This window comes from Triturus cristatus, chromosome 3_2 (assembly GCF_964204655.1).
Source record: "Triturus cristatus chromosome 3_2, aTriCri1.1, whole genome shotgun sequence".
NCBI classification, from domain to species: Eukaryota; Metazoa; Chordata; class Amphibia; order Caudata; family Salamandridae; genus Triturus; species Triturus cristatus.
Window position 1 is genome coordinate 43,671,094 of NC_140584.1, and position 14,364 is coordinate 43,685,457.

Genomic DNA, 14,364 nt, shown 5'->3' on the forward strand with positions numbered 1-14,364 from the left:
ATGTGCCCGTTTAGTAGCAAACACCAATCCTACTTAAAAAAGACCGAGTTCTGAGGTCTTTAGAATTAAACAAAAATTCTCCACAATGTGGTGATGAATAAATTCAAATAGTGATTTTATTCTCGATGCCCATATATCTGGTGAACATCATAGACAAACACGTGTTTCATGACAACAAGTCTCTTTATCACGGCCACAGTACATACTTAATGTTGCATGCACTAAACTTGTATATTATTGTAAATAAGTGTAAATAAGTGAATAGGTGAAATCAACAAGCCAAAAAGAAAATAATCAGAGATTCATTGCACAAAGTAAATGAAAAAGAAAATAGAGAGACAAGTGGGAGAAAATAAAATGAAACCGTTCTGATTAATAAAATAACTTTGTCATATGACATGGCCCACTAAAATCAGAAAATCAAAAAATGCAAGTGAAGGCGCACCTGAGAGAAGGAAACCAAAAGGGCATAGGTTGAAACCTAGATCTGAAAAACAAAAAGTAGTAATTGGCAAGGTATTGTGGATATAGTGGAAAGAAGAGGGACAGTATAAAAATAAGAAACAAGACATGCTTTAAAGAAAATGAATAGTCTAAGTAACATTTTTACATTTTGAGATAAAAATGCAATGAAGGGAAGAAAGAGAAATGTCAGTGATGACCTAACCCAGTCTCTGAGCGCAAAGTAAGAACACTGGAAAGAAGAATAAAGTAGCCCATGGAGATAGATATTTTAAGCGAAAGGATATACTTGAAAAAAAGTTGAACGTACCCATGTGATAACTACATTACTGATTTCAAAGCACAGGTATAAATTGCAGAACTAGATCTCATAAGGCATCTGTATTTGCATGAGAGAGCTAGTGAACAAGAGAAAAGGCAGTGTGTTGTGTACTAAGACGACAGAAATAGCATTGAAACACTCCATGAAAGAAAGTAATTCCAACTTGAACCAAATAGTCTGTTTCTGAAGAAAAAGAGGCCTATTCAGCAAAAATGCATGATCGTGATCGCCCCCAAAGTGATAAAAGAAAATAGATACCCTTAAAAACAAGATGAAAACACCCATGTGGTTCTTCGATTAGCAATATGCCCATAACCATTCGATAGGATTAAGTGCGTCATTTATAAAAATTGGTACACGTGACATCCAAGCATACAGATTAGAAATCCTTTACGCGGCCAAAAACAATTATTTACGTCTCAAATATAAACTACTGTAATAAATGTTAACTCGCAAATGACGAGCAATAATCTTGGCATAAGTAAGAAGCTATTAATGATGCTTGTTAAGACCAAAATGATACAATTGGGCGCGGTACACACTGTGAGAGTATTGGCCTTGTGGACAATAGGAAAAATATATTAGGTCAGTAGTAATTAAAATTTGCATTTGGCAGTGCTATATGTGTCGAAAGGTCATTTTATAATTATACGCCAGGCATAATGAGCTTTGGACTGATATATGATGCTCCGTATATAATCCAATAAATACAACTGGCCAGTTAACAACCCTACATGACGAAAAGAATAACTTCAATGGAATTCTGTTAAACAGTGCAAGCGAGTAAAATTTTAATAAAACCCCGCTTAGTGACAGATGTTGCTAGCGAATGTTCATTACTAATATGGAATTCAAAAACACTATTGCTGTCAGGCCGCATAACTCTCATTACTGCGCATAGAGTCATTTACCGGATAAAAAGGGGTTCCCCATGCTACGACGGTTGCTTACAAACACATCAAGAAACTCACAAATTCTTACCGGCATGATAACAATCTGGAGGAATTGAACGAGGGTCTGTAGACGCCAATCTGCCATTACGCGTACTAATTAGGTCTCGCCTAGCGACGCAGCGAAGCTGCTCACTAGCGAGTTCTATTGTCGCCGACTTTTTTGCGATGCGGGACAGGATATGTGCATGCGCTTGAAAGACATCAGCTGTGAACGCGTACGGCGGCGTCCGGACAGCCCCTGCGCATGCTCCTATCCCTGAATATTTATTGATGGGTTTTAATCATTAAGGACACTGCTGTGTGTTTCTGCTCATGCTATATTATCTGGGAATAAAAAGAGAAGGTAATTGAGTATTGAAAGCCAGAACCAATAGCAACCAGCTGCTTGGACCGTCAGCAGTTGATGTAACCGGAGACCTTCAAAATCTGAACAATCAGCTTTGCTGCTACAAAGTATGTATTTACGACCAATTGCTGGTGTGCTATCCATGTAGAAATCTATGTAGGCGATAACACTGAAGGCAAGCAAGAACAAGCATTTGCAATGTAATAGGTCTCGCATTTTCTAAACTTTGACCTACTGGCATTGTAAATGACAATACTTTTTATTTATGTGCACTTTGCACTTATAGTCGTTGCTTGCAGGTTTTCTAAACACAAATAAAAGGCATTTTCATTTGCAATACTAATAGCTCAAAATCTCGCAAATGCGAGACCTATTGCATTGCAAATGCTTGTTAAAGCACAGTTTCCAGTCACATGGGAACATCATGTGAGCAATGTCTAGGTGACTAGATTGTATACGAGTAGTAGAAAGTGTCCAAAGCATGGCAACTGTAATGACTTCAGCGCCACTCTTGCAGAGCTGAGGTGACCCGGAAGCTGCACCCTGTAATACCCTCTGGCCAGGCGTAGCCAGAGGTTATAAAATAAAGGTGCGAAGACTGCTTGAGGTCTTTTGCCCGTAGTAATGGTACTGAGTGCGAGTTTCTATTGCATGCGCGGTGCACGCCCTGCCTCAGCTAACAGCCTCAAACTGGCAACGAGGTTGGTGACTCTGCACACCCGCCGACCGCACCCAAATCCGCACCTGTCCTAAACGCCGGCGTGCGCCTACCTTTGGAGCAGGCATATTTGCGCTGTAGGCCCGCTGAAATCTGCTGTGTCTTCGGCGCAGTCTCCTCTGCGTGGCGTCATTCCCCGCCCGCCGGAGCTTCGTTGCTCCACCCGATGCAGATGCATCTCAGGTCTGAGGTGGGCACAAGGCCAGCCCGCAGTGGGAACTGCTCATAGTTGTGGCCCCTCACTCCTCTGCAATCTCCTTCACACTCGGGCGAGCAGCATTGGCCGACGTCCTCCCTGAGACTGTGTAGGCCTGCTGCCTGTCCCACGCCCTACAGCCTTCACTTTTACCAGTGAGGGCGAAGCTCACAAAGGGAGATTGAAAGACAACATCAGAAATACAAAGACAGCTAAAAAAGAAAACAAAATATGTATAAAGGGGAAATAACAATGAAGGGGAAATGACAATAAAGACAACAAAACTCACAAGAACTCCCCTGCCTACCTGCCAGCCAACTGCCTGGGACATCACACCCTAGGTACCAGAAGCCAGGTGCCGTTAAGGGTACAATAAAACAAGCACAAGCTGCCACAACCGACAATTGTTTAGACCCTCATCAAACGTTGGCTGATATGAATCTTCTGCCTCAGTGAGTAAGCTACTCCACCCCATCACCTGCACCTGCACATGCACCGTCTTGCAATCATGACTGATGAAGCAGTCAATGCCAGGACCCAGCAGGCACAGCCTCCCGCCCCACCACCCACCCAACACACACAAGTCAGAGCGCTGACAACATTCAGTGAACTTACGTACCACGCTACCGACTCCCCTGCAGTTAAACCTGGATTTGGCGACTGGACAACTACTTTGTTACAACCCAGGAGACAGACGGCACAGTAAAGTGATCCCTGCTGCTCCATTACACTGGGGAGGAGATCTACAAACTTTTTGCGCACCTACCCAACGCAGGAGCAGCCAACGACTACAATGTGGTTGTCAGAGCACTCAATGCACACTTTGACCCACAGCGTTTCAAATTCTGACAAGCCTGCCAATGGGAAAGGGAGTCTATGGACACCTTCTACGCACGTTTGCAAGTACTAGACAGCACGTACACTGCTGACGACCAGCCCAAAGAAGTGAGAGCACAAATCATACAAGGCGGGCAGAACAAAACGCTGAGAGGCCTCATCCTACTCCAACCTGACATCGCCTTAGAAGATATCCTTATGCAGGCATGGTCTCATGACCTATCCAACACCAGAGTGACAGAAATGGACATCGCCATCACGAAACAACCAGAAGGGCCCCCGATAGTAACCATTGAACACCCTGATGCTGTCCATACACGTGGAAGAGGGAACAGGCTGCAACAGGCAACTAACCCCCTGCCTGGATTCCGATACGGGTACAGTGGGAGAGAAGGACACCCCCTTGAAGAATGCCCAGTGTAAGGACGAACATGCTCCAAGTGTGGCACCCTAAACCACTTTGCCACTGCAAGCAGAGGTGGTCCAAGAAACAGAAGCACACAAGGCAGATGGCCACCATTGAAGTTGGTGTGACAATTGTCTCTGGAAGACCCAGAACCCCAGGGAGCATCCAAAATATCACAAAATCACCACCACCGCCTTGAAGACTTGTCCCCCGATGATGAAGAAGAAATATTCCTCATCTCATTTGCAGGTGGCCCCAAGCGAGGCAGGCGTCCACAACCGACATGCCTGGTCAAAGTTGTAGGATCCAGTGTCAAGGCCCTGATTGACACAGATGCCTCTGTCAACGCAATGGGGATCCAGCATTATTTGCAACACCATCCACGCCCTCCCCTGTCCCCAACAAATGTCAAGATATTTACTTATGGAAGCCAGTCACCCTTTCCAATAAAAGGCAAAATGACCATCCAGCTGAGAACGGAGGACCAAGCAATCACAACCACTTTCCACGTGGTCGATAGAGAGGCAGATACCGTTGTTCGAAGCCACACCGCAGGAGACCTAGGTCTGGTCACCTGTGCAAATGCCGTGAAAACCTTCGAGACAGATGAGATTTTAGACCTGTTTCCTCACCTGTTCACAGGGCTCGGTTGTCTGAAGGATCCCCCAGTCAAACTGCATATTGATAAATCTGTCAAGCTAGTATCCCTCCGGCACTGACCAATACCATTTCACCTGAGGCCCTTGGTCGAACAAGAGCTACACAAACTCAAAAAACAAGGAGTAATAGAGAATGTTTCTGGTCCGACGCCGTGGGTATCATGGTGATCGCTGAAAAGCCAAAGCAATCTGGCAAAATACGGCTGTGCATAGACATGCCCATCCCTAACCAAGTGATTAGAATAGAGAGAGACATAACGCCCACGATGGATGACATATTAGCTGACCTCAACGGCTCATGATGGTTCTCTAAATTTGACCTCAATGCTGGGTATCACCAACTAATGCTGGCAGAGGAAAGTCGTTACATAACTACATTCTCAACGCATTTAGGACTACGCCGCTACAAACGGCTGAACTTGGGAATCTCATCAGCAGATGAATTCTTTCAAGATGTGATTCGAGAGACACTGTCTGGCCTGCAGGGGGTACTGAATGTCAGTGATGACATCTTGATTCATGCATCATCCATCGAAGAACATCACCGGCACCTTAGAGCAGTGCTGAAACGGCTGTCCCACCACGGTGTTACACTTCATAAAGACAAGTGCTCCTTCTTTTAGAACTCCATTGAGTTCTTTGGCTGTGTGTTCAATCAGGAAGGAGTTCAAGTAGACCCTCGCAAGTCCCAAGCCATCAAGCAAGCACCAGCTCCGAACACCATGTCTGAAGTGCACGGCTTCCTGGGAATGGCCATGTTTTGCGGATGGTTCATTCCCAACCTAGCAACCATAGCCAAACCTCTCCGGGCCCTAACAAAGAAAGACGCTGCATAGAAGTGGGGCAGTGAAGAAGATGAAGCCTTTTGTAACATCAAGAAAGCCCTGCTCAGTAAAACGACCATGGCTTATTTCGATGCAAAGAAAAACACAGGCTACTGGTTGACACCAATCCTATAGGCCTGGGAGCAGTGATCTTCCAATAAGTAGAACCAGGGAAATGGGCACCCCTTGAATTTTCCAGTAAAGCCCTCATGCCAACAGAAGCAAGGCACTTGCGGTCAAGTGGGTATGCAGTAATTTCCACCTCTACATCAGTGGACAGCCATTCCATGTAGTTGCTGATCACCAGTCGCTTGTTCTGAGGTACAGCACCACACTCTCTGACGTCAAATGAATGCTGGACAATCCAGTTGCAACACTACCAAATGGAATTAATTTACAGACCAGGTTTGAAGAACCCTGCTTATTTTCTTCCCGGCACCCTCTGATTCTGGTGGAAGGTAACAGGACAACACCACAGAAGACTATGTAAACATGGTGTTTCAAGGAGCATGTCCCCATGCACTCACCTTTAAGGAAATCAGCGAGACTCATGGCACAACTTCCTACGAGACGCCAACAACTGGTGCGACCCAGATAAGGAGCACCTCAGGAAGATGTGGAGGGTACAGGACGACCTAAGTGCCACGACAGATAATCTGATACTACTAGGGTCTAGCATTATAGTCCCTGAAAATCTACAGGCCCAAGTGATGACCCTCGCCTATGGAGACCATCAAGGGACTGTTTGGACGAAATCTAGGATGAGAGAGAAGTTCTGGTTCCTGGGCCTGGAAGCCGCCGTGGATGACTTTGTGTGACGATGTCCACCCTGCGAGATGACGAATACTCAAGAACCCTCAGCACCCATCCTCACTGAGGAACCATACAAAATCCCTTGGTCTCAGATAAGCCTGGACTTTGGGAGCTTCTCAGATGGAAGGATCACAGCAGTAATGATCGACAGCTACTCAAAATACCCAATAGTTGAAGTGATAGAGTCTACAGCGTTCACGAATGTTGCCCCGATGCTGGAGAAAACCTTTGCTTTAGTGGGACCCCCCCAAGAGATAAAGAGCAACAACGAACCTCCGTTCCAAGGGGCTGACTTCAGAGAGTTACTTACATCTCTTGCCTTAAAACATCGCTGCATCACCCTGCAGTGGCCCCAGGCCAATGGTGAAGCTGAGCGCTTTATACGTATGCTGAACAAAGCACTCCAAATCACGGTAGCAGAGGGAACCAATCCAGAGATAGGTCTACACCAGTTTCTGCGAGAATACTAAGAAATGCCACACTGTACCACACAACGGTCCCTCTGGTCTTTATTGCTCAATAGGCATCGGCGGTACACACTCCCTGTGTCCAGCCAGCGGACACCAAACGCCTTATGAAACAGCAAATACTCAAGCCCAGCGCGTCTGGACCAATGACCGCGTAAGCCTGAAACGGCATGCCAAATCCGGACGGCTCCTGCTTAGGGATCTGGTGTTGATCCAAAATCAATGAACTGATGGAATTTCAGGACGCTTTTCTAACCAGGCATTTGGTCAGTGTCACTCGTGAATGGGATCGTGGTCACTGACAAGCAGGGGGAGAAGTTATCACCAGGAATGTGTTGTCGTTCCGGAGAGTGGACAGCCCTAGCAAAGAAATTACCCTTTCAGAAGATGCAGAAGCTGAGTGGGGCAGCCTGAACCCACAGCCTGACTCATAAGGAAACCCCCCTGCTAGTCCTCAGGTCATGTCACTGGATGTCAGAGACGGCATAGACACAAACCCCCAGCATGAGTCAAATTATGAGGTCAGTAGGTGAGTAGTAGGTGAGCAGACTATTAAAGATCAATTCCCTCAATCTAAAGGCACCAACTGAAACAAATGAAAATCATACAAGGCATATTAACCTAGGAATTCTCAAAGTGAAGTACCTTGATGGAACCACTCCAGTGATAAGACCCTCCGTAAAAATGAGGTTTAATATAATCGTTGGCATATTGTCCTAAACATTTGTGAAAAATTACCAAAAGTCCCAAATGTTGTGCAATGAATCTGGGTAACAGCCCCTTCAGATGCCTTTACCTTAAAGTTGACAACAGTTATTCTATAACAATTTTAGACATAATATATGATCTAATATTTGTTAGAATGTGATGGGTTATAATAGGTAATGTAATTCTTCTTTCTGAAATCCCAGCGTAAACGCTTGAAGTTTAAAAATCCTGAAACTCTCGCTCACAAACGCTGCGTATTGTCCCCTCCCCTCCTCTCCTCTAGGGTTTAATCATTTCAATTGCTGCAAAATTAACAGATATAAAATCTCTCAAATGCACCAATATTCGATATTTGTCATTGGGATTGTTAAACACCCTGAGATGTTCTTTCGAGCATTCTTTGACTGGTCTGATAGGAGAGTCCGCGTATATTTTACAACAAACACATATAATTACATTGAGACAAAAACGCATATTACAGTTGATAAATCAGTTATTGGAAATAATTTCTTTTTTTCAAGGTCACAGAAGTGATTCTGTTTTCCAGATGGAAAGTCACAGCAGATACAGTTAACCCACTTGAAAAAAACCTGGTAAGTCTGCTATAGTCTCTTTTTTGGGGGTTAATTTCGAGTAACACACAGTGTCACTGGCACATAACATGTTCTTCAATGATTTCTCCTTCTGAAAAGTAATGTTCGGTCGTTTGTTAAAATATGAACTTAATTCATTCTCTAATCTGAGAAGATACCAGTGGTTTCTCAATATTTTGTGTATCCGCATACTTTCTCTGTTGGATTTAGTTACAAATCTGATGGTGTTACTACTAGGGGTCTATCTTGTCTACTAGTGTTGTACTGTAACTCGTTTCTTATTATGTGTCTGACTTTAGTGAAGGCTTTCTGAATGGATTGTGGGCTGTAGCCTCGTTGAAAGAAGCGTGCTCCAATATTAGTTGCCTCACCCTTGAAATCTGAATGTTTACCTCATATTGATCTGGCTTGAAGTAATTCACCAAAGGGAATGTTGTGTATCTGATGTGACAGATAGGCAGAAGTGGAAGATACTATACTATTGACTGATATAGGCTTCCTGTATCTTTTACTAATGATTTTCTGATTCTCTACATATGATGTGCAAACAAGAAAATGTATGGTTTATTTGCTGTACTTAGTGGTCAACTCAAAGTTGCGTGAATTCGGATATAGAATTGAGTGAAAATTTAATAAAGTTGTTACATCCCCTTTCCATTTAATACAAATGTCATCAATGCATCTGAGCCATAGTAGAACATTGTTCTGAAAAGGGAGTGACAATTCACCGCCGCTAGTTTCATTTTCAAATTCATCCATATACAGAGATGCTGATGATGGCGCAGAACGTGAACTCATCACGGTCCCGCGAACTTGATGGTATGAGCTGTTCTTATAAAAATTATTGGTAAATACACAATTGGCCATTTCTAATAGCGGCGTGCTGTGTGATAAAAAATGACCTCTTCTACTGTTCAAATAATGCTCCATACTGTTCAATCCATTTTTATGTGAAATACATGTTTAAAGCGGTTTCCCATCCATGGTGACTAGAAACATATTGTATTCCCAAGGAATGCTGTTGATTGCGACAGGAAATCAGTGGTTTCTTTAATGTAAGATGGAAATGTCTTTACAAATGGTGCAATGTAAATATCAATGAACTCTGATGATCGTTCACTGAGAGTTGTTGCTCGAGTCTATTGGTCTACCTTGAGGGGTTGTAGAGTTCTTATGGACTTTCTTAAGGACTTTCATCAGAAAGTAAATAACCAGTGTCCTGGGCTTAAGAATGTTAAGGTCATTATATTCCTCATCATTAAGTAATCATACCTTTCTCGGTTGTTGCACTTTTCTCTTGTTCACCAGCTCTTGCATGCAAACGAGGCTACACAACCTGAAATCTGGGTGCGCTTATCTTCTCTTATAGTTAATGTTTGAATTGATGGTTGGCTTCAACACATGATGTACTTACAAAAGCGTTAGGTGATGGCTATGGTACCAAGTTCGCACATCTACATAACTATTGAAAAGTTCTGTGAAACAGTATATCGACAAAGAAAGTCTTTTTTGTGACATTGGTGCTGGTCCGGCCAAGGAATTACAAAGACCAGAAAATACCGTAGCTCAGAAAAGAAAGCCCATAAGTTATTGTAGGTCTGAGTCAATAAAGCATTTAAGATCCAGTGGTGCGTCATTAATATTCATTTTTTATATTCATAGCTTGTGGAGAACAAGCAGCATCAAAATACAAAGGCAACAACTATAACCGTTTTCCCAACAATGCACATAGTTTTAGGTCTCGCCTGACCCAGCGCATGCGCTGGTCTGGCAAGACTTATTGAGAGGGCTCCAAAAAGTGCTACCAGGCCAGCCTAGAGCTACAGTGCATGTGTGGGGGTGCACGCTTTACCGCGATTACTTTCACTTTCGCGGCCGCACGACCGCTTTGCATAGCCAATAGGTCTCGCTTTTGGGACCTTATAAGTATTTAGTTATGCAACTGTTGCATGGCTAAACACTTATAAGGTCCCAGAGGCGAGACCTATTGGCTATGCCAATGCTTGTTTTCCTAGCTATCGTTGGGATATTGGACACCAAACAAAAGTAGAGACTAAATGATTTAACTTTACAAAAATATCTTACCCTACATTGAAATCAAAATAAGCATTAAGGTAGGATTATAGTAATTTTGCTTAGTTTATGCAATGGACAACATTAGCACATATAAAATCCTGATTTGGTGGAGTTTTACATGCACAATAAGCATTTGAAAATTAAGAAGCTCCTCTGGCATCATGGAGTTTCCATATTTATAATTTCCTGTCAAATGCGGAGGAAGAAAGTTGCCAGCAACAACACATCCTGGGAGCAGGCTTAGATTACTTAAGAAACAGCAAGTATAGCATGGATTGGTAGGTTTCTAAAGCCTATAAAAGAGGAGTCTTGATCTGTAGGTTCACACAGGTGGAAGGGTGACAGAGAGGTACTACAAAATAGGAATGAGAGTTAAACACTTGTTCCTTCTCCTTCAAATGCAGTTCAATATTTCTTAGTGTATAGCCTTCATTTATATACCCGAATGTCAGGGTAAAATTTCCACAGATTTAACTGATCATTTCACTGCCCGAAATGAGGAAGGCCCTTGGATACATATTATATGAGGGTGCTTAGAAATTGTAATTTTGTTTTCTTGTGTTTAACTTAGGTGTGCAAAAAGCTTGTGGAATCTGGCAGTTTGTCTTCAGTGATTGCAGACGCGTCTGCTCCTGCGAATTGGTAGTGGGGTGGGGAGGAGAAAATACACACAAAAAAACCCACTTACCTGCCATGCAGCTGAACAGCTACGGCCTCTCTTTCGTCCTCTTCCTGGCTTCTGTTGGAAGCAGGAAATACCCAGGCTCCCCTGAGCCAATCATAACGCTGTAATGCAGCGTTGTGACTAGTCTGAGCACTGTGGTTCGGCGCTCAGATGGGGAATGGAAGCTTGGGCATGTTCTCCACCCAGCCTATAATGCAGCCTCGGTGGAGAATATGCCAAGAGTGCATGAATGTTTGGTCAGCCCCAGAAGGCCGGCCAAACATTCATGCGCAATTAGGAGTGTGCCACCACTTCTTCCCCCTGTGCAGCCCTGCCCCACAAAACTGCCTCAGCACAGAAAAATAAAATATTAACATCTTTATTATCATTTTATTTTTCCTTTTTTGCCATGCTTTAAGGCAGTGGGGCGACGCTCCTTTGCTTTAGCGAAGGAGCTGCCCCTGAGTGATACCAAACGTCTTAATGGCTAGCAAGTCTACAGAAATTAATCTTGGGGTGTGTGAATTTCAAACTTTGTCCGCTAACCAGGCGATGTTGGAAAACATCTTTCTTTTTGAAGATGGGCATGGTTTTACCGCTTTATGATAGGTTACGTCTTGTATCATCCGAATCCTTTTTCCTGCAGTCAGACATCCTGAGGGATATCAAGCTGCAGGATTTTTTTTTAACTGACTGTCACTTGGAGCTACCAGCCCTGATTGACAATATAAAAGCACAATGGTTGTAGCCCAAAAAGCCAGAAACATCTCCGTACCTTGATTGGAAAGTACAACCTTTAGGACTTTCTTCATCAGGAAAGTCAAACTATATGGTTTTACCCAGAACTGGTGAGATCTATCTAAAGATTGGGGAACTTGTGGCGCAGCAGATTGTTGGGTTGTTCCTGCAGCAGCTCAGTGTCCCCCCTTTTCACCACTATTTAAAAAAACGTAATCAACTCTGGAAGACCTAATTTAACCAGCTTGAAAGATGCACTACTTTACTTGAACTTTCCTCTTCCTTTTACTTTCACTGGATGTGGTCACAGATTTGTAATAAATTGAGTTGTATGAGAGATCGGGTGCCTCACAACATAGTCATTTTTGAAAACTCCCCAATCGGGAAAAGTAAAGCTAGCAAATATTTGTAAACAGGAACACCTTTATTGACCTTGCGCTGCAGCCGGAAGCAGTTTCTTCTGGTAAAAAATGGTCACACAGGGAATCGTGGAATGTTACCACTGGCAACTTTCCCACACCCCCTGTTCCAAAGCCAGACTGATGGAAAATCCTGAGTACTTCCTGCAATCTACCCAGCAGTTCCTTAGGGACACTACTTCTGTTGCCTGAGCTGCACTAAGACCTGTCAGTATATTTAAAACTGCTCACTCCCCAATCGCCTGCCCACATCTCTTACCTGCATGAGAAGGGTTGCACGCCTCTCGTGATTTCTGATGAAGGATCTCTCATCTCATCCACAAGACATCCTGCATTGGGAAATACTGACCTGCAACTGGGTCGCGTGAGTTTAATTTCACCTTGTACCAAGTTGCGAAACTTTACCACCTTGGCAGAGTTAACGATTCATAACCTCACAGGCAAATGTAAAACCTTCTCCAAGACCTAAATAAAATGTAATTGTAAGACCTAAAGGGCATTAAATATTCCAAAATACTGTCCTAATATATGAAGGTGCCATGGATGTCCGAGTGCCTCTGTCCTATGCCATATGTATGCCGGTAACTTCTTTATATATGGTAGAATGTTTCCAAATAATTTAATTCTATTTCACAAAAAAGACATTATGTACCACATGTGTGCCCTTGAACATATTTCATACATTTAATAACAGCTTCGACCTGTATTTACTGTCTTAGCAGTGGCATTCAAGACTGTGTTATCCAAGCAATATTGTGGTGAGGATTCCCAGTAAAAATCAGTGGTACTGCAGCCTTTCTGGTTTAACTAAAATAGTCCATCAACAAAAGGAGGCACTGGCAGCAATTCAGGACAGCATACATGCTCCCCTATATAGACTAATCAATATACAACTAGTGTGCAGTTCCTAAAGCTGTCTCATGTCTCAGTGTAGAGTGGAGTTTCTATACTTCCAGCACCCTCACCCTAGGCTTCCTATGGCAAATGATTTTAAAAGATATCCAGCAAAGAGCCTTTTTGAGGGACCCATTGGGTGTTGCAGTGCCAGCCCAATGAGGAGCTGCCCAATGATGAAGCATGCCCTACATTTGGGTGGGTGAGGGCTCTTGCACCTGAATATTAACATTCCACCGACCACTCTTGTAATGGGTATACACTAGTGGTGTTCCCCAATGAGGCAGCTTGAGGAACTGCATACTCTTTGTATACAAAATAAAATAGGGACAGGGAAACCCAGGAATGATAAGTGGTACTGCAATGTGATATCTCAATGTCATGTCACAGATAATGGGGAAAATGAATTCATATATGTTTTAGGTCACAGCACATGATTTTTTAAATATTATGTGTGATGGCATCTTAAATCATGAGCAGTGCCTCATGGGGGAAAGTTTGATGGTTTACTTAATCATAACTACCATGTTACTTTTGTTTCTAAGTTTTGTATAACAGCCATAGCATTTAGCTGATGTTTTTCTGGGACCTTTTAATGAATATTTTAAAAATACTTTTTGTTACTACATACTTTATGAAGCACAGTGGCTCAGCAAATATTCAGTGTGGTACAGCCTTTGGAAATATACATCAGAAGCAGGCCATGGGTCATGCCCTATGAACAATACACTGCTGCCATAACCCACTATCAAGACTTTGACCATTTCCTGCAGGTAACAGGCATATACCAGGCCCTTTGTTCAGTCCACTATACCAAGATGCATGGATACCACATTTGAATGTGTAAAGTAGTGACATTCCAGCCATATCCTGTAGAACATCTCCGCCCCAGAGTGCTTGTTGGGAATGGTCTTTGCCAACGCCAGTTTGGCACATGGCTTAAACAGTGCCTTAAGCCACATCTGTGACCAGTACCCTGTTTCCCAGTGAACACTGGTCATTCCCTTTTGCTAATGTCGGTGGCCACTGGCCACAAAGCATGGCCTTTGTTCAGGTCATGCAGCTATCCCCAACCCCATATATGTTGTCTGGTGGCAACAGTTTTGTGCATTTTTATATGCATAATTCCAGTGGCGTAACGAAAGTTGAAGGGGCCCCCCTGTGAGGTACACAGAGGGGCCCCCACTCCGGATTTAATCCGGAGCTCTCCTTGCACTGCGGGGGATGCGGGAGCCTCTGTTACGCCCCTGCATAATTCCCTTTGTGAAT

The 14,364-nt window shown here is 43.5% G+C and overlaps 1 long non-coding RNA gene across 1 annotated transcript in view; it reads left to right on the forward strand.

The window, feature by feature from the left end:
- LOC146856777 (uncharacterized) overlaps positions 1–8,301 on the forward strand; it is a 923,944-nt gene extending 915,643 nt beyond the window's left edge. The window contains exon 6 of the long non-coding RNA XR_014979499.1: positions 8,233–8,301. This is a non-coding gene — a long non-coding RNA (uncharacterized LOC146856777). The remainder of the gene's footprint in view (positions 1–8,232) is intronic.
- The last annotated feature ends 6,063 nt before the right edge of the window (positions 8,302–14,364 follow it).